At 47.6% G+C, this 18,917-nt stretch overlaps 1 protein-coding gene across 3 annotated transcripts in view; it reads right to left on the bottom strand.

Annotated features, from left to right (window-relative positions):
* Positions 1-18,917, bottom strand: part of LOC146799877 (uncharacterized) — a 217,651-nt gene that overhangs the window by 167,858 nt on the left and 30,876 nt on the right. The gene's annotated exons all lie outside the window — the stretch shown is intronic.

The following is an 18,917-nucleotide window of genomic DNA, read 5'->3' as shown; positions in this document are numbered from 1 at the left end:
GTACTACACTGCACGTCAGATGGAACATGCCGAAAGAAAAATGGCCAATACATATTATGAACACTTATGGAGTTATGCGAATTTAGGGACAGATTAATATTCTGCCAAATGGAGTAATCTCCATTGCCCTGTAGGAGGACTTCACGTCAGCCAGGCCAAGAATACTCTGCCCACCAGATTTATAAATGGTGATGGGCAAGCCTACGGTGTCGGAGGCACTGGGCTTGGCACCCAATAGAGTCTGAACAGAGGGAGCCTGACCCCCTGCGACACAGCAGGACAATGCTCAAGTTGGGGTCACACAAATTGCAGCTAGTCAAAGGGAACCAGCATCACTCCAGGTAGGGAATGGATCCTCAAGAGGAGCTCTCACTCATATCTATGGGGGATGCCGCTGGAGAAGATCCTGGGTGCAATACGGACCTAAAAAAACTCCCTGAAGACAAAGCGGCTGATTTAGATTTCGGCGGACGGGTTACTCCGTCACAATGATGGCGGATATCTCGTCCGCCAAAATATAAATTCCTCTCCAGTCCCTGCTATCAATGTTGGCGTCCCTCAAGGCTCTATTCTTAGCCCAACCCTTTTTAATATCTACCTCTCTCCCTTAGCATCCTTGGTGGAGGAAGCAGGCGCCAAAATTCTCTTACGCAGCTTATTTTCTGTGACAAAGGCTCGGATTTTGATGGGACAATGATTAATTCCTGCCTCTTGAAGGTTTTTGATTGGCTCAAGGTAAACCAGCTGAAATGCAATCTGGACTAGACGGAAGCGGTTTTCTTTGGTGGTCACGAAACACGTGACTGAAGCTCCTGGTGGCCTAAGGATTTGCCACCTCGGCCCGTTGAAAAAGAGAAAGTAAAAAATCTAGGAATAATCATCGACAAATCATTGTCGATGCATCCTCAGATTCAACATCTCTCAGGCGTTTGCTTCGGTTTACTCCGAATGTTGAAAAAATTCTTGTCGCTCCTACCGCTGGAGAGCACAAGGATCGTTGTGTAGGCTCTCGTGACATCTAAGCTCGACTGTCAACTGTCTGTACCTTGGTATCCCTAAATCTCTGATCCAGCGTCTGCAAGTGGTCCAAAATCCGGCTGCCAGAGTCATCATGCGATCTAGTCTTAGAACCTGCATGACCCTGGTTCTTAAATCTTTGCACTGGCTCCGCATCAAAGAGCGGATTGACTTTGAGGCCTTGACCATCTTTTTAAAGCTTTTCATAAGGTTGGTGCTGTGTACCTCAATAAACGTGTCAACCAGTACTTAACATCCAGACCCTTGTGGTCCTCCAATACTAATTTGGCCATTCTGCCCAAAATACGTCTTACTCGTACAGGCGGCAGATCCTTTGGTTTCCTGGGTGCAAAGTTATGGAACAACCTGCCGGAATCTTTGAGGCCTGACCCTAAGACATGGTTGTTTCAATAAAATACTGGCCCATTCCATTCCTCTCTTATCGCTGCGAGAGCGCCAGGACACTTGTTTGAGTAGCTGTGTGCTCTACTAAATACCCATTTTCATTTCATTCAGTTAATAAATCTCAGAATATCCTATGAGATTTACATTTTGTCTGACAGGATATCCATTACCATTGTGACGGAGTAACCCATCTGCTGAAATCTAAATCAGGCCCAAAGACGGATGGTGCGGCACTTGACCTGAGACTCCTCAGAGTGGCCCGGCAGGTTCACTGTGATGGAGGGAACCATGGATTACTTGAAAACGGATATGGGGGTGGTGGGGCGAAGGTCAGACTTGAGGGCTTGGTCCCTACAGTGGAGAGGCTCCAGTAATGAGGACTGCTCATGCCACAATAACATCCTGATAACAGGCCTCTGTGAAAAAACTGAGGGTCAATCAGCAGAGTTCTTCCTGGAACAGTGGCTCATCACTAACATCTACGAAGGGAAAACTGAGACAACTGGGCCTGCACTACGTACTCCTATGCCCGGCTAATCTGTACGTAATCAACACACTTTATTACAATGTTGGGAGAGACCTGTCAAAGACTGAAATTTGAGGGAGTTGCCATCGGAGGAGAATGGTTTGGCAACAAGTTGGCAAGAGGCTACGTAGGCGACAACCTCATCGTCACAGGAGAGATCAGAGAGAGCCAAGGAGGTGGCAGCTGTGGAGAGTCTCTGATTCACTGGACTCAACGTTGGGGCGCAGCCCAGAGGGCTACCGTACCACCTCTGAGTCTGATGTGGACTCCAGACTAGATACCTCTGGCCCAGGGCCAGAAGTGAACTCCATAACTGCAGAGGGGCTACTATGAAGAGTCTGTATATTAACTACTTACTGCTGGAGTGGGGCGCCTTCTAGGGGCTGGAGTGAACCGTGTACCTAGAGTTTGATGGGGGGGGAGGAGGGTGGTGACTGGAGAGGGGTGTGAAGATGGGCACAGCCCAGTGGTAGGTATTTCCAGGGCTCGAAAAATGTACTTGCCCGCTCGCAAATGCGAGTCAATTTCTTTCAAGGCGAAACAGTTTTCAGGCCTACTTGACCGGCCTGGCGAGTGAGCTCTTCATTCCAAGCCAGCCGTCCGAATACCTACACACATTAACTTGCTAAGCGATATCAGTACGGGCGAAACGGGCAGAGAAGGAAAAGGACTCTGTCTTTTCCTTCGTGCCCAAATAAGACAAAGACATTGTCTAGTTCCTCTGCCGCTGGCAGCTGCCCCCCACCCCCTTTTTGTTCCCTCTCTTTCTTCCCTCTCTTACTGTCGCCCTCATGCTCATTTAGTAAAACCAAGACTTCAAGAAACTCGTATTACCTTCTCTTTCCTCCTTTCGTTTATTTGCTGGGTGGGAAAGTGCACTATTCATGGAGGTACTGAAATACCTGCTTGATGGGTGAATTGGAAAACAAAATGCATACTGTGGCTCTGTATTCACAAACGTGGTCTTTTTAAACCGCACTGCTTACGTTTTGTAAGGATATAAGCAATGGGCATTGAAACTGGCCCCTTCTGGACCCTGTAGTCATGGACCTAACTTTTCAGGCAAAAGCACTCACTAATTTCTGAATAATGAGTGTAAAAAGAAAAAGGTAACCATGTTGTTCCTAGTTACATTTCACATGCTTTACTTAATATTGCATTCTCTATGAGTGTTTGCTTTTTCTAGGATGTCGTAAAATTTTTTTAGGCAGCATATTGCTCCTAATTAGTGTGCAATTTGAATTGAGTCGCATCCAGGTGTTTATAGCGGGTCAGTGCAGTGCAAATTTCTCTCAATGGGGCAGTATGGTGTTCAGTGGAGGAGAGGATGTGGCACTATGGTCAGAGCTGCTGAATTTGGAACTGGGGAACCAGGTTCAGCCTTCATGACCAGTCCACCAGACCACTCTCCCTGAGAGAGCACATTCCCATGCTAAGCCTTAGAAGGCCCCACAAGATCTTAAAAGCCCTGGTGTCTTAGCACCAGCAGGTGGACCCTAGCAGTGGCAAGTGTAGGTTAACCTTGAAGGCCTGTCCACCACAATTAATTCTGAAGTTCACCTCCAGTCTTGAAGGCAGGCCTATGAAGCAGCACACCATAGAGTGACAGTGACTCTGTCACTGAGGTCACAGGACCCTTGAGCATGTGTTTATCTGGGGCCGTACTCTAATATGTTTAGGGTACAGCGGTGTACCCAAGTACTGCTAAGAGTGTCTTTTTTTGCAGTTTTATATAGCGCTTACTCGACCCAAAGGTATTGGAGTGCTTAACATGAGCACCAGTTATGGTACAAAAGGACACACTCATTTTTGTTAGGCACAGGGAGATTAAGTGATTTGCCCAGAATGACAGGATGTGGAGCCGCCGGAGCCGTAATCTAGTATGTTAAGGTACAGCGTTGAACCTGAGTCCTGCTAAGAGTATTCATCCGGGGCCATGCTCTAGTATGTTTAATGTACAGTAGTGTACCCGAGTAGTGCTGAGAGTGTTTATCCAAGGCCGTGCTCGTAACTTTAAAAACATTTCAGTGGTCTTAAACTTATAAGTTGGAACGTCAACGGGTTGGGTGACAAAATAAAACGAAGTATTGCGCTGCAACACCTCAAAAGGCACTCCCCTGACGCTGCATTACTACAAGAAACACACTCAATCTGCAACACATGTAAAGCGCTCAACAGGTGGGGCTATAAAATGGTGACACATGCGGGGTTCACGACGGGGTCAAGAGGAGTGGGGATTCTTTTGCGCCGCGCATTCCCCTTCGACGCTCAGCGAACCTGGGCGCTTCGTGGCGGTCGCAGGACAATGGGAGGGACGCACACTCATACTGGTGGCGGCGTACATTCCCCCTGGTTTACAAGCCCAATCCTATAAAGACCTCGGCGCCTTTTTACTCGGGCTACCTGAGGGGCACCTCGTGATTGGGGGGGATTTTAACTCCATTGTATTGGGGGAGCTGGATAGGCATCCACCACGGGATATAGGACTGGGGCAGCGGTGGCTTCCTGGCTTCCTTGAAGCCTTTGGCTTTGTCGACCTCTGGAGGAAACAACATCCCACTTGTAGAGGGTATACGTTCTTGTCGGGGGCCCACCGTACCCTCTCTAGAATCGACTACATCCTATCTCCAGTACAGGCCGACATGACCACAGCAGACATTAAGCACCTGCCTAGAGGTATCTCTGACCACTCGCCGATATGGGTCCAACTGACAATTGGGGACAACAGAGTTGGAGGTGTGGCGCCGATAAATCCCTGGTATCTGAAAGGTCCAGAGACCAGAGCCGTAATGGTGAAGGTAATTGAACAATACTTCCTCGACAACGAGGGCACGGTGGATTCCCCAACTACGTTGTGGGAGGCATTTAAGACGGTGCTCAGGGGACAGGCCATCTCGGCAGTGGCAGGCAGACGTAAAGATAAAGAAAAGCAGTTGACCGATGTCGAACGCGACATCGCTCGGCTGGAGGAGAGAGCTGGGCAAGATCCTGACAATGACATCTCCCATCAATTGCAAATAAGAGCGGCGGAGTATAAAGCAATCGCTACGGACGCTGCAAAAACCCTAGCGCGTGACAGGGATGGACGTATCTATGACCAGGGTGACAAGGCGGGCAAGCTGATAGCCTGGTTAGATAAAAAAGAAAGGGCGCAAAGAGTGGTGCCTGAACTAAAAAGTACTTCGGGTGTCGTCCTCACTGAACCACACGACATAGTAAAATAATTCACGACACACTTCAAAAGGGTGTACCGGAGAGACTCTGAGTTCACAGAGAGCGACTTTTCCGAATTTTTGGCAGATATTAAGCTGCACACCCTCACTGATCAAGATCGTGAAAAGATGGAGGAGGACCTCACGACGGATGAACTGGCCAAGGCAATAGGGGATCTTAAGGTGGGCAAAGCGCTAGGGCCCAAACAACGGCCTCCCAATTGAGCTATACAAGCTCAAGCCAGATAAGATAGTGCCTCATTTGAAAGGCCATGTATTATGACAGTAAGAAAATAGGTAAACTGCCGAGGGATCAGCGCATAGCAACACTGGTCACCATTCCCAAACCAGGGAAACCGAGAGATGAATGTACATCGTACAGACCAATCTCCCTCCTCAATGCAGAACCTAAAATACTGGCCAAATTATTAGCAAACAGACTCCGGCTTATCATAACTAAGCTAGTACACTCTGACCAATCGGGATTCATACCCCATCGAAATACGGCCCTCAATCTGCGGCGCCTTCACGGAGTGCTGGGACGTTGCCCCGGAATCCAAGAGGATGCAATAGTGGTCTCGTTGGACGCAACCATGGCATTCGACACCCTTGAATGGGTATACCTCTTTGTGGTGCTAAAAAAGATGGGCTTTGGGCCCAACTTTATAGGGTGGGTACGCCTTTTATATGCCGAACCGCTGGCACAAGTAACGGTCATTAATAAGATGTCGGAAGTGTTCACGCTGGGCAGAGGCACCGCTATTGTTTGCCCTCTCCCTTGAACCTCTCGCGGCATGGATTCGAAGTGATGTCGCTATCCGTGGACTTCGTTGGACCGAGGGTTGGGAGGATAGAATTTCGCTGTACGCTGACGATATCCTACTCTATCTTTCTTCCCCTGCGCGTTCATTGAGAGTGGTACTAGATATTTTTGCCAGTTTCGGACGAAACTCAGGCTTCCGAATTAACTGGAGCGAGTCGTCGCTTTATGTGCTCCACGGAAACGGTCCCTCCCTTACTAGAGACTGCACGATACAGGTAGCGGTTGACGGATTTGGATATCTTGGCATATTTATAACCACCGACGCCAGGACTCGATATGAGCGAAATCTGGTCCCTCTCTTGCAGAGGCTTCGAAGGGATGTAGATGTCTGGAGGAAGTTGCCCCTGTCCATGCTCGGAAGAGCAGAGCTGTTTAAAATGATGGCACTGCCTAGATTCTTATATGCCCTCCAAAATTATCCAGACATGGTACCTCAGGCGTTCTTTAAGGAGGTCGAGTCCCTGCAGAGAGATCTACTGTGGGACGGTAGACCGCGCATAGCACTCGGTAGGCTTACACTCGGTTGGTACGATGGGGGTATTGCCCTACCAGACATCAGGAAGTACTATTGGGCAGCGCACCTGGCTGCAATTAATCAATGCCAATACGGAAATGGGGATGACCCAGCATACGGAATGGATAGGTGGCTACTGCCTGGTGGCGACTTCACAAGAGCACTTTACTCTAGACCTACCAGGTTCACGCTCACAGGCCCCACGAAGCACGCGGTACAGATATGGCACGTAGCCAATAGAGCTCTGGGATGGGCCAATAAACTCACAATGGCCACCCCCCTATGGGATGCGGAGCGGTTGGGAACTTTGGGGCGAACGAAGGGGTTTGACAAATGGGACCTCATAGGTATTTCGCATATAAGCGACCTTTGGGGGCGGAATGGAGTGGCAACGTTCACTGCACTACAACAGACATACGAAATGGCTGAATCAGAGCACTTTCGATATGCACAGATTCAGCACTCTTTACAGGCCAACATCCCACCAGGTACGGAGCTGCCTGAGGCATCCCCACTCGAGGACAGATTGCTTGATGGGCACTTACCAGAAAAATGCATATCCCTCACATATAGAAAGCTCATTCACCAGACCCCTGATCCCCTAACGGCACTTAGAGAGAAATGGGTAAGGGATGGGTTGGAAATTGACGATGAAGAATGGCAGGAAGCACTTTCCTCACCAAAAGAAGTGGGCATATCGGCGAAACTGAAACTGGTACAACTGAAGATTCTACATAGGGTCTACCTCTCAGGGAAGCAACTAATCCACATGGGCAAAAGCGTGGATGGGCTGTGTAGGAGGAGATGTGGGATGGAGGGCGCGTTCCTACACGTTCTCTGGGAATGCCCATTAATTCAAGACTACTGGCAGAAAATCCTGAAATGTATGAGTACGGTTTGGGGGGTGCCTTTGCTGCCCGAAGCCAAGAGATGCCTGTTGAACATTTGGGAGCCCACAGATTTAAATGTGAAAGGGAGGATATGGGCCACACTTGGGCAGATGATCGCTAAGCGCAATATAGCGCAGTTATGGGGGGCCACTGCGCCACCGACACTGAAAAAATGGTGAGAGAGAAAACAGTCTATGTAGCTCGGGGGTGTCCTAAAAAATGGATGGCAATTTGGACTAAATGGAATGTGTACCAGGGGGGGACTGTGTGAACCCCCATCTATCCCATCCCCCGATGACCACTGTATGGTGTAAAACTTACTGCATGTACTGTAAATATACACGCCATGACGAAAGTAATGTACTGATGTCTATACAGAAATGCTATTATGGTAATGTACGACACATCTCTGTACAGCATGACCACTGTTTTTAAGTTCAATAAACAGAATTTAAAAAAAAAAAAAAACATTTCAGTGTGAATAGTAATGAGGCTAAAAAATTCGATCATGTCTTAATGGTCATAGATCAACGGCGCTGCAAATGTTTTAATGAAAATTTGTATGCAACCAATTTGTGGGTCAAGTGCATTGATGTTCGGTCGAGTAGAAAATTCTAGTCACTAGACCTGCAGGTCAAGTAAGATTTTTAAGATTTGTCGAGCCCCGATTTCTAATAATGGTCCTCTCTTCCCTTGATAGGTTAAGGGAGGGGGGAGTTGTCTGCCTGTCTTACATGGTCCGGATCACCATACTGACAATTGTTTGTCATTGGGCCATGAATGGTTCTCCAAGGGCTCCAGAGGGGTGGCCAGTCTGACCATGAAGAACTCTCCTTTTAGGGTCATGTGTAAGTGGCAGGACCCCGATGGAATTGTGCTCAGAATACAGGATACATGGGGAACCCAAGCCTTCACGTTCATTAACGCCTATGTTCAACCCCACCTCCCACGACCACTCGATCGCAGAACGAAGCATTAGAAAAAGTATGCCAAATACTGCTGGAGTCCGGGAAAACCGTACCATTGGTGGGAGATGACTAGAATGATGTTCTGATGCCAGCACTGCACAGATCGCGAGCGGGGATCAAGGGGAAATCCCACCATACACCACTGGCATAATTCACCATTGTGCTGGGACGTGTGGACATATGCAGACTAAAACACCTGAATGAAGTAGTGTACTCCTTTTACTCTGGGCCCACGGATCGTTCTCTAGTTTGGACTATTTATTCACTCCCACCGGGATGGCGCTAATGATGGAGGGGGCAGAATACTTGGTGAGAGAGATCTTGGACCACTCCTGATGCTGATCACTTTAGTAGGTAATAGGTAAGATGATACCCCCCAGTGACACATTAATGCCTAGGAACTACAGGACCATGAAATGAGTAATTGGTTGTTTTTTCGGGGTTGGTATGGGGCGCCTATAAGGCAATCTTGCGGGATTGATTGCAATCATTGATGATCCACAAGAAAAGTGCTCAGACAGCACACCTAGCTCTGAAGCATTGCATCTCACGGTTAGCACCAGCTGATGTTGCAGACAAAAGAGAAGATTTTCTGCCTCCTGGAATTGGTCATGGCCGAAAACTGGGATGCCACAAAGGGGGCAGCCTGTCAACATTACCTCTCGATACAGCAGAAGCTATACGATGTCAGGGATAAGGTGCCTGGACACCTACTTGCATAGTTAAGCCGCTGGGAAGAGGAGGCGAGATGAGTGGGGAAGCTCGTCGCTGGCACTTGGGAGAAGATAACCCAACGGCTGAAATATCTGGGGAATTTGCCTGTGAGTTACGAGGTTTCTGTTCTCCCCACCAGCCACATATCAGACAAGGCAGACGCAACAAGGTTCCTGAACTCCATGAACCTAAAATGCATGGATGGGGAGACCGTTAAAACACTGGAAGGTGCCCTTATCCTAGGGTAGCTCTCTTAGGCACTAGCGTCCATGCACAGTGGGAAGACACCAGGCCCCAATGGGTTCCCGGTGGAGGTTTTTAAAAGACTAGGGAAGCTGGTGGACCCACACCTCTTAGTGATGTATGAAGAATTGTCGTGAATGAGGGTTACCACCACAAGACCACCAACATGCTCTGATTACAGTAATAGATGAGAAGGACAAGCCCAGATGGGACTGTGGGTCCTACTGCCCAATTTCCCTGTTGAATGTAGAGAGCAAACTATTAGCCACCATTCTAGGTCACAGGCTCAATGGGATTATAACCACACTGATGCATAAGGATCAGACAAGGTTCATGCCTGGCCAATCAATGCAGCAAAACCTCGGACGTCTGCCTAGTTGGCTGGACGGAGTGAGAGAAACCCCTTGTGATGATCTCCATTGGTGCTTTAGTTTCGTCCCTCATTTTTATAGCTGGGTGGCCCTCCTGTATGCTGAGCCCATGCCTGCAGTATGCAAGAACTTTGGCTTCGTTCCTCCTGGGACAGGGGACCAGGCCGGAATGCCCACTCTTCTCCCTGCTGTTTGCCCTCTGCATAGAGCCCCTGGCTTGCTAGATAAGAGCTACAGGAGATGGAGGTGGCCTGGAACAATGGCAGAAGGAGAAGAACTCCTTATATGTGGATGATGTCCTACTCTAAGTAATGGGAACCTGCCTTGACCTTGGACCCTTTTTTTGAGACTCTAGAGGCCTTTGCGGACTCATCTGGCTACAGGATGAATTGGGGGAAAAAAATCGATGCTCTACAAGATGAGTAACTGGGACCAGAAGTTCACCGTTCCCGACTCCATAAAGATTGCAACGGAGGGGTTTAAGAATTTGGGCATATATACTACACCGGATCCCAAGTGCTTTTCGGGAACAGAACTTGGACCACAAATGGCAAATCGGCAGAGGGAGTTTGCTAGATGGAAACAACTTCCTCTAACCATCCTTGGTAGGGGAGCCATCCTCAAAATGATACCCCTTCCAAAAAAGGTCTCTATGCCATGCAGAACATTCCTTTTCAGATACCGGAATCCTTCCTTGTCGAGTTGGATGAAGAGGTCCGATGACTGTCACTGAAAGGTGAGGCACCTAGAATCGCATAGGAAACGCTCTACTGTTCAGTATATAATGGTGGGATCGCACTCTTTCATCTGCAGGCGTACTACTGGGCCTCTCAACTCCAGGAAATCGATGACTGGGTGTATGAACCAATGGAAGACCCTGCCGTATTTCTTGACAGATGATCCATGGTGGAGCCTTCTTGGAGGCACTTCTTTTATAATGGCACCGGCACGAGTGATTCTGGTGGCATGAGACAGTGCATGTGGGAAGGAAGGGGGAGAATGACCATGGCTACACCGCTCTGGGATGGCGGCATGTTGAACAAAGATGGGAAATTGGGGGGCATGGCCAATCGCCACATAAGATGGCTGCACATTAAGTGAGCTCCGCAGCAGCCAGAAAAATAATCTTCCAACATCCGTCAAAATCCAGAAAAAGCTTGAGGTAGTAAAGTCCCAAACGTTCGTGGATTCTGGCAGCGATCGATCAATCCCCAGGGATAACGGAAGGCCTGGCATGGTAGAGTGGCTGGCGCAGTTCGACAGGCCGCGTGGAGTAAGCGAGGCCCGCTCGAGAGAGGCAAGGTGAAGCAGCTGTATCCAGCCTCGGTGATGGGGCAAGGAGGTCCAACTGGCCGGGGGTTGAGACGTCCCGCAGACATGAGTAGCAAAAGAGTTGAGACCTGAGTGGCAAAAGCTATGGAGTGGCCGGATCGAAGGGGATTGCTGGGGCCTGGTTCGAAAGGCCTAAAGCTCCTCGCTGAAGGGTGTGCGCCTGCTGCCCCTACCTTGATACTTAATATGCTTCACCCAAAAATACTCTAAATTCTTCTCCATAGAGCATGCGCACAGCGCACTGGGCCCTCGACCTAAAACAGGCATCCCATCACAAACAATCATCGCAAAAATTATATATATAGGAACCAAGATGCAATTTTACAGACAGCACGCATCCACCGAGACCTGTGAGTGGAAAATGCAACAGTCAGATTCTTTCTGGACTTTATGCTGCAAGTTCAACAAGAGAGGCAGAGCTTTGAGGCAGTGAAACAAGCCCTGCAGGAAAAATACATTAAATACATGATGCTCTAGCCAGCCCAGCCGAGGATCATCAGTGACAGCGAGACGTGGCACTTTGACACTCCTGAAGAGGCATAGGAGTGGCGTGAGGGATGGTGCCCAGCCCATCGAAAGGGGACTAAGAACAAAGAAACTCTGAGACCAGAGGTTAGAGCTACCCTCCGGCGCACTGACCCACCTGAAGGCCGCCGATCCTCTGAGTAGATGGAAGATATGGGAGGATGTTGTAAGAACATGTGTTAATTAACCTGTATGCTCTGATTTTCTTGAGTGGAGAGTTGACTGGTCATTATACACATGGATATTGAAAGGGGATGGGCTAGGCTCGAGGAGCAGGGGACTACGGTCGCTGTAAATTCTCTGAAAGCAACATGTTGGTTGTGGACTACTGCAACGTGGACCTTATTGGAGGAGATGTTCATATGGACTTGTTGATACATTTTGATCATGGGCTGGCGTGTGCTGCCCGCCTCGAATTTTGGTTTTGTTATGTTCCGTGCTGGGTGACAGGCACTCTGCAAGTTGGGGGTGCGGCGGGCAGTTTTAGCTCACTAGGCAGGGTAGCAGAAAGGGGGAAGTTTTGTAATGTTTCGGGGCACGTTCTTTTGTTCTGAGAACTGACAAATCATTACAGACTTACTTTGACAGGGAGGACATCAGGATGGTCCTGGGACACTAGCTAGCAGAGCCGGAGCAGAGAAAACCCGGATGGGAAGCAGTCCCGATCCTCTGTTCCAGGCGACACAATGACCCATGCACAGCACAAAGATCTGCATGTTTGGTCGTGGAGTGTTAATGGGCTGGGCCACAAGATTAAGTGCACTCTGGTCCGCCAATTACTACGGAGCCACGCTCCAGATGTTATATCATTCCAAGAGACACATCCCATGGGTACAAGCTTTAAACCCCTAGATAGGTTCGGCTAACACGCATTGCTCATTCAGGCTACACAACTGAGGGGGTGGGAATTTTGCTTAAGAAAATCATTCCCTTCACAGTACACTGCACTTAAATGACCCACAGGGTAGATACGTGGCAGTGACAGGTACATGGGAGGGTGAGACGATAAATCTGTGGGGGGGGATCTCAATAATGTCATGGACATCATCCTGGATACAATTAGTGGGGTGAGACTGACTGGCGGTATGGGGGTGCGCCCCTGGAGTTGGTTGACTTGTGGAGACAACATAATCCCGCCAGGCAGTACACGCACTTTTCCTCATCACACATCTGCTATATCCAGTTAGAGTACTTCCTCACTCATACTACATCGATGGGTTGTTCCAAGACGCAACAATTCATGTGAGGGGCATCTTGGACAACTTACTTATAGGATAACCCCTACAAGGGTCCTCAATGGGCATCCTGCTGTTCCCTAAAATAGACATGTAGCACCTTCTCGAGAGATAAAAGAAAGAAAAGATTTAAAAAGGGGTCCACCCAATACTTTGAAGAGAACCATGGAACGGCGACTTACCCATGCGTTTTCTCGGAAGCCTACTAGGCGGTACTGCGTGGCCAGGTTCTTGCTATCATAGGGGGGGGAAGAAGGAAGGTAATTTGAGGCTCTTGAAAAAGAGAACCTGGTGCTGTAGAGGAGAGCTGCATCAGACGAGTCAGGACTGACTCACCAATTGTGATTGAAGAAAAACAACTTTTGTTCTCTTGCTGAGAATAGAGCTAGACAATAAGCCCTGGCGGCACAACATTGTCTATATGATGTTAGTGACAAGGCTGGTAAGATTCTGGCCTGGCTGGAGCACCGAGACCGAGACACAACATGGGTGCTGGGGATGCAAGATGCCAACGGAACAATGCGAAAGACTAATGTGGAAATAGCAGAGCGTTCACTACCTAATATGAGAGTATATATGCCCCCCCCCCCCCCCCAAAATCAGGAGTCGGAGCTAGAAAGTGCAGGCTTTTACAGACCTTTGACAAACAGACATTGTCACAGGAAGACAGAGTGTCTAGAGAGGGATCGGACAGAGGAGGAAGTGGTGGGGGCCATTAGGGAACTACAATCTGGAAAGCAATGGTTCCCAATGACTTGGCAAATGAATTATTTAATATTTGTGCGATTGGGGTGGCCAAACCAATGCTGCCCATGAATCAAAAAGCTTGAGAGGAGGGTCGTCTGCCAAGAGACCAGCGCGTCGCCACAATAGTCACTATTCACAAAGTGGGCTAGCCCCTCTTCCAATGTAGTTCATATAGACAAATCTCACTCCTCAATGTGGAGGCTAAAGTGCTAGCCAAAGTACTGGCAACAAGGCAGAGAGGGTTTATCATGTCTATAATTCATCCGGATCAATCAGGCTTTATGCCCCACCGCCATACCCAACTTAACCATTGGCGCCTCTATGGGGTCCCGAGCCAAACCGTGCCACAATTCTTAGAAAAGGCAAAGTGATGGCCCTCGATGCTACGATGGCTTTTGACAGCATACTATGGAAATATATTTTTGCTGTATTACCTAGGACGGGCTTTGGACCAAAGTTTTGTGGGTGGATTAGGCTCCTGTACCAGGGACCCCTGGCCTGGGTATGGGTTAACAGAGTAATGTCTCGGGTGTTCCCTTTGGGTAGAGGGACACGACAAGGCTGCTCTCTGTCACCAATGATCTTCGCGCTGGCCCTACATGGATACATGTGGACTCCGTTGTCAGGGGAATACCAATGCCTGGCGGGTCGGAAGAGTTCATAGCTTTATGCTGACGAAGTTTGCTCCTCTACATCACACGCCCGTTCAGATCGATTAGCCGGCTGCCCCAGATATTTGCAGAGTTCAGCGATCATTCTGGATACCGAGTCAACTGGTCCAAATCGGTAGTTTTCCCACTTGCGGGAGAGTTGCCCAGACTGCTGTCGGATTGTGAGGTTCCAGTAGTAGGAGTCTGGTTTTGATATTTGGGCATTCATATCACCCGAGACCAGCAGGTATTTCACCGGCTGAATGTATATCTTCAATTAGACTGATTGCACGATGACGTGGCACACTGGCACAATCTACCCCTCACATTATCGTGGAGGGGTGCACTATATCAAATGATGACCCTCCCACGTCTTTTGTATGTATGGCAAAACACACCACTTGCCCTCCCGGCAAAACTCTGGACCAAGATGTGCGATCACTACTGTGGCAGTGGGCTGAACCTAGCATAGCACTGCGAAAGCTGCAGAGGGGTGTGTATGAGGCAGGTCTAGGAGTCCCAGATGCCGGGCTCTAATATAGGGCAAGACAATTAATAGTGGTTAACAAATGGGTGTTTGTGGATTACAGGAGCCTGCATATAGAGTAGACAGACATGCAATGGGACATGGGAACTTCAAATCTATTCTTTATCAGCAGCAACGGGAATCCACCGTCCCTGATCATACCCGCTTGGTAGTTAGAGCCTGGGAAGAGGGAACATGCTACCTGGGCTGGGATAATAAGCGAACAGGAATGACCCCACTGTGGCAAAGCGACATGTTGGGAGAGGTGAGGAGTCAGCAGGGTTTCAAACGATGGGAACTGCTTGGGATAGTCACCTAGGGGACGTCTGGAGAGGACAGGCTACGATATCGTTTGCCGATTTCCGGCTGGCATACAACAACATGCAAGACTCGGAGCAATATAGATACCTACAACTGGGTCACGCGATGAGTCGCCATATACGGGAGGGAGAGTCATTGCCGGATTCGTCCCATTTGGAAGATCAACTTATAGCAGACCCCATGAATAACAAGGGTGCGTCACTGGTCTATAGGAAATTGCTAAATAATTCCCCTGATGTGATGCTATCTCTGTGTCAGTAATGGACAGAAGAACTAAGGCAAAGAGAGGATTAAGAGTCGGTCGAGGCATTGCAGAGTCTGAAGGAACTTGTCATTAGAACTAGATTTCGCTTAATACAGTGGCAGATCTTATACAGATCCTATCACTCCCGTGCCCTCCTCTTCAGAATCGGGAAGGCATCGTCACCGCTGTGTCTATGGGGATGTGGCCAGGAAGCAACATTTTTCCATATACTAAATCGGCATGACGGCTTGTCCAGTCATTTTGGGAGTGGGTTGCAGAGGTGCTAGCTGAAGTACTGTCTGAGAAGGTCCCAATGAATGCAAGAGCTATTACTCAACATGCCTGGGGAAGAACCGAAGCCCAGGTATCATCACATATGAGTAACCTTAATCTTGGGAGTGGCCAAGAGAAACATTGCCAGGGCGTGGGGCAAGTCAGAACCTCCGTCATTATGGGAGTGGATGCTAGACATGGACTGGTGACAAAATGCGGAACAAGTGGTGTACCAGGGGCGAGGCTGCCCTAAAAAGGGGGAAAAGGTATGGGGGGCTGGAGGGATTTTAAGGGGTGCATTGATCTAGCTTTTCGCTAGATATGTGGCTCAAGGGACTTGATAGGCATTCTCTTTTTAGTGGCCCTAAGCTGGAGAGGCGCTGAGAACTACATTATTAAATGCGACGGACATCTGATGTATACCTCCTGATTGTTATTCTGTTATATATATGTACTTTGAATAATATACCCGACAACCTTGGGAGACTCATAATACTAGGAGAATAAGACATGGGTGACAAGGAGGATGAAGATTGGGAGGTGGCCCTGATATATCCCCAAGAGGTGGCCATCAGTGCTCGGTTCTAATTGATACAAGTATAAATTTGTCATTGATTATATATAGCTAGTGGTAGACTCTTTTGAAAGGTGAAAATACCCAGGGCCGACTGCCTACAGTATGTGGCCCCCAATGGGTCCGTCTTCCACACGCTATGAGAGTAACTTGAAATTCATGCGTACTTGGAGAGCATAATTAGGTAACTGGGGAATATAGTGGAAAAAGATATCCCGGCTAATCCTCACTACATTGTCCTCGGAGTCCCAGGGGATATTGACTTACGCTGTAGGAAACTGGTTTTCTGCTCCCTGTGCTTTGTAGTTAGAAAGAGGGATATAGCACCAGACTGGGGCCTACCAAGGTCCAATGGATAACAGCGATGGATATGTGTATGGAGGCAGAAAAAGAGGTGTATGCTGCCAGAGGATGTCCTTGGAAATTTGATATGATATGGGTCTTCTGGAGAGTGTACTATGGCCTGGGATCAGAAAACGGGCCAAGGGCCCGGAAATGGAACAGCCACCAACAGGGGCTGGGAATGGTGCTATTGCAACCGCCCTCCCTCCTCTATCCTTTGGACTGTAGACCTCTCCTTTGGGAGCCTTCCCTCCTCCTCCTCCCACCTGGTTTTAGCCCGGTCTGATGTAAGGTTTTTTGTATGTACAACCTAACTTCATGTTTACCTGCTCTACGTATTTGGTTATGCACAAAATAAAACAACAATATTTGTAAGTACCTAATGTAACACTATGCACATGCAAAAAATGTTGTTTCTTTCTAGTTTTGCGTTCTCATATTCCTTAAAACCTGCAATAAAAACTGGAGCTTGACCCTCCCACTGCTACCCCTTTTTTTTTCTTTCAAATGACCCTCTCCTTATTTTCCATCCTCTGCAGTCTCCTCTCTCAGAGAACATTGTACTATAAATCGTATGCATGTTTGCCTTAATAACTATTGTTGTATTACTGCAAACTGCCCACAACAACTCATTTCATAAATTATTTCTTGAAAGTCATACGCTGCTAACCTAAAAATACAAAATCTGTCAATCCTACTAACCATTTGAATGAACTCACATACTCCCACCCCACACTTACGACCACACCCAACTCATATTAACCTAGCCTGCCCAAATAACCAATGCGGACTAGATTTACTGCTAATCTGGTGTTCCTGAGCACAGTGCTAACCTGCATGGAGTGCATCCATACCTTGTAAGGAGTTGTAAGCGCCATATAACTGAATTTATTATTAACAAATATAAATAAATAGCAGTATTATTAACTTAAAATACTACAAAGAAAATTGAGAAAATGGATGGAATGGTTTCCTTGAGAGCACAGCACTAATCCCAATAAACAACAGTAACCACTGTATTAACCAACAACCTTGCGCCACAAATGGGCCTAGTTCGGAAAGGAAAAAGGAAATTCTGACCACAACAGGAGCACCACAGATAAAAGGGTCGCTTTAGTGTTACAACCAATAGGCAGACATGAGAGCTGGGTATCACCAAGACACCATAAAGGAGAAATGAGAAGGTGGATGGGACTCTATACAATGAAAATACTACGAGTCGACCGTTATGTTGTTACTGTTAAACTGTTGACTGCTTGCGAAGAGTACCTACACAGATGCCCAATATATGTATAATGTAGACATCTGATATGCATGTATAACCTGAAAATATTAATGAAAGGCACCTCTATTAAAATACAAATCTAATAAAGAGTGCTAAAAAATAAAAATAAAACAACCCAACCTTGAGGCCAAGAGCAGAGCGCAATAACGATGCAATACAATTTACTGACCTTAAAAGGATGGAGGCAGATTTGGTCTTTCAGAGATTTGTACTTATGATTGTTAAGCAACAGAAGACAAGTGCTTTATCCAGTCAGACACTTTTAATCAATCTAGTCCCACTTTAATTGAATGGCTGATTTTTTTGTTGAATGTTAAATTAAATCAGATAAGTTCGTGAAGTGGCTGTTTACTGTGCAGTCGCTTACTTCAGAACTTAGGTTCCACCAAATGAATATATGAATTGCTGATACAATCTAGGGATTATCTTTGCAAACTGGAACATGTAGTCCTAGTTATCTTAGTGTATAATTAGGACTCAAATCCTGGATTGCAAAGACAAATGTGCACTGTATTACCTAGTACCACAATACTACAGCAGAAAACGAGCAGTTCGTAACAGAGTTAAAGAATGATTTCTGATATATATTAAAGTATTGAAATCAACTATATTAGTTGGTGCAAATAAAAAACACAATCCCCCACCTCTTTTAACAAATTGTAATTGCATTTATTTAGTGCTGACTTCCCCTAACAGCAGAATAAATAGATATGATGTTTAGTGAGGCACTTTTAAGAACTGTGATTGGATTCTAGTGTTAATTGCTTATGGCAACAGGAAGTTATCAGAAACATTTGTCAGTTCAGTGAGTGTGGAAAAGGAAACTTGATCACTCTGGTTACCGTAGGTGAGGGAGGGAGAAGTTCTTCACAGGTCGCTACCAATATGTCAATTTGTAATATGTGTCAGTGTGCGCCCTGTGCTGTCTGTGCACACCTCACCATACTGACTCGTAAGGCCAAGTCTGGAGACCGGGTGTAAGCAGTGTTTACATCGGCCCAAACAATAACATTGTCAGACCACAGCACCAGCCCACTCAAGTGGGACTCTAACTTGGCTGGAGTCCGAGGTTTGATTTGTGCTGCGCTGCATGGGGAGGTCAGTTGCAGCTATCTTAGGTATACTTCTCAGAAGAGGCAGCTGGGTAGGTGGGGGGGTGCTCTAGCTCAGTGAGATCCTG

The sequence above is a fragment of the Triturus cristatus genome, chromosome 8, assembly GCF_964204655.1.
Source record: "Triturus cristatus chromosome 8, aTriCri1.1, whole genome shotgun sequence".
NCBI classification, from domain to species: Eukaryota; Metazoa; Chordata; class Amphibia; order Caudata; family Salamandridae; genus Triturus; species Triturus cristatus.
The sequence above is the reverse complement of the archived record's forward strand: the minus strand, read 5'-3'. Positions and strand labels throughout refer to the sequence as shown.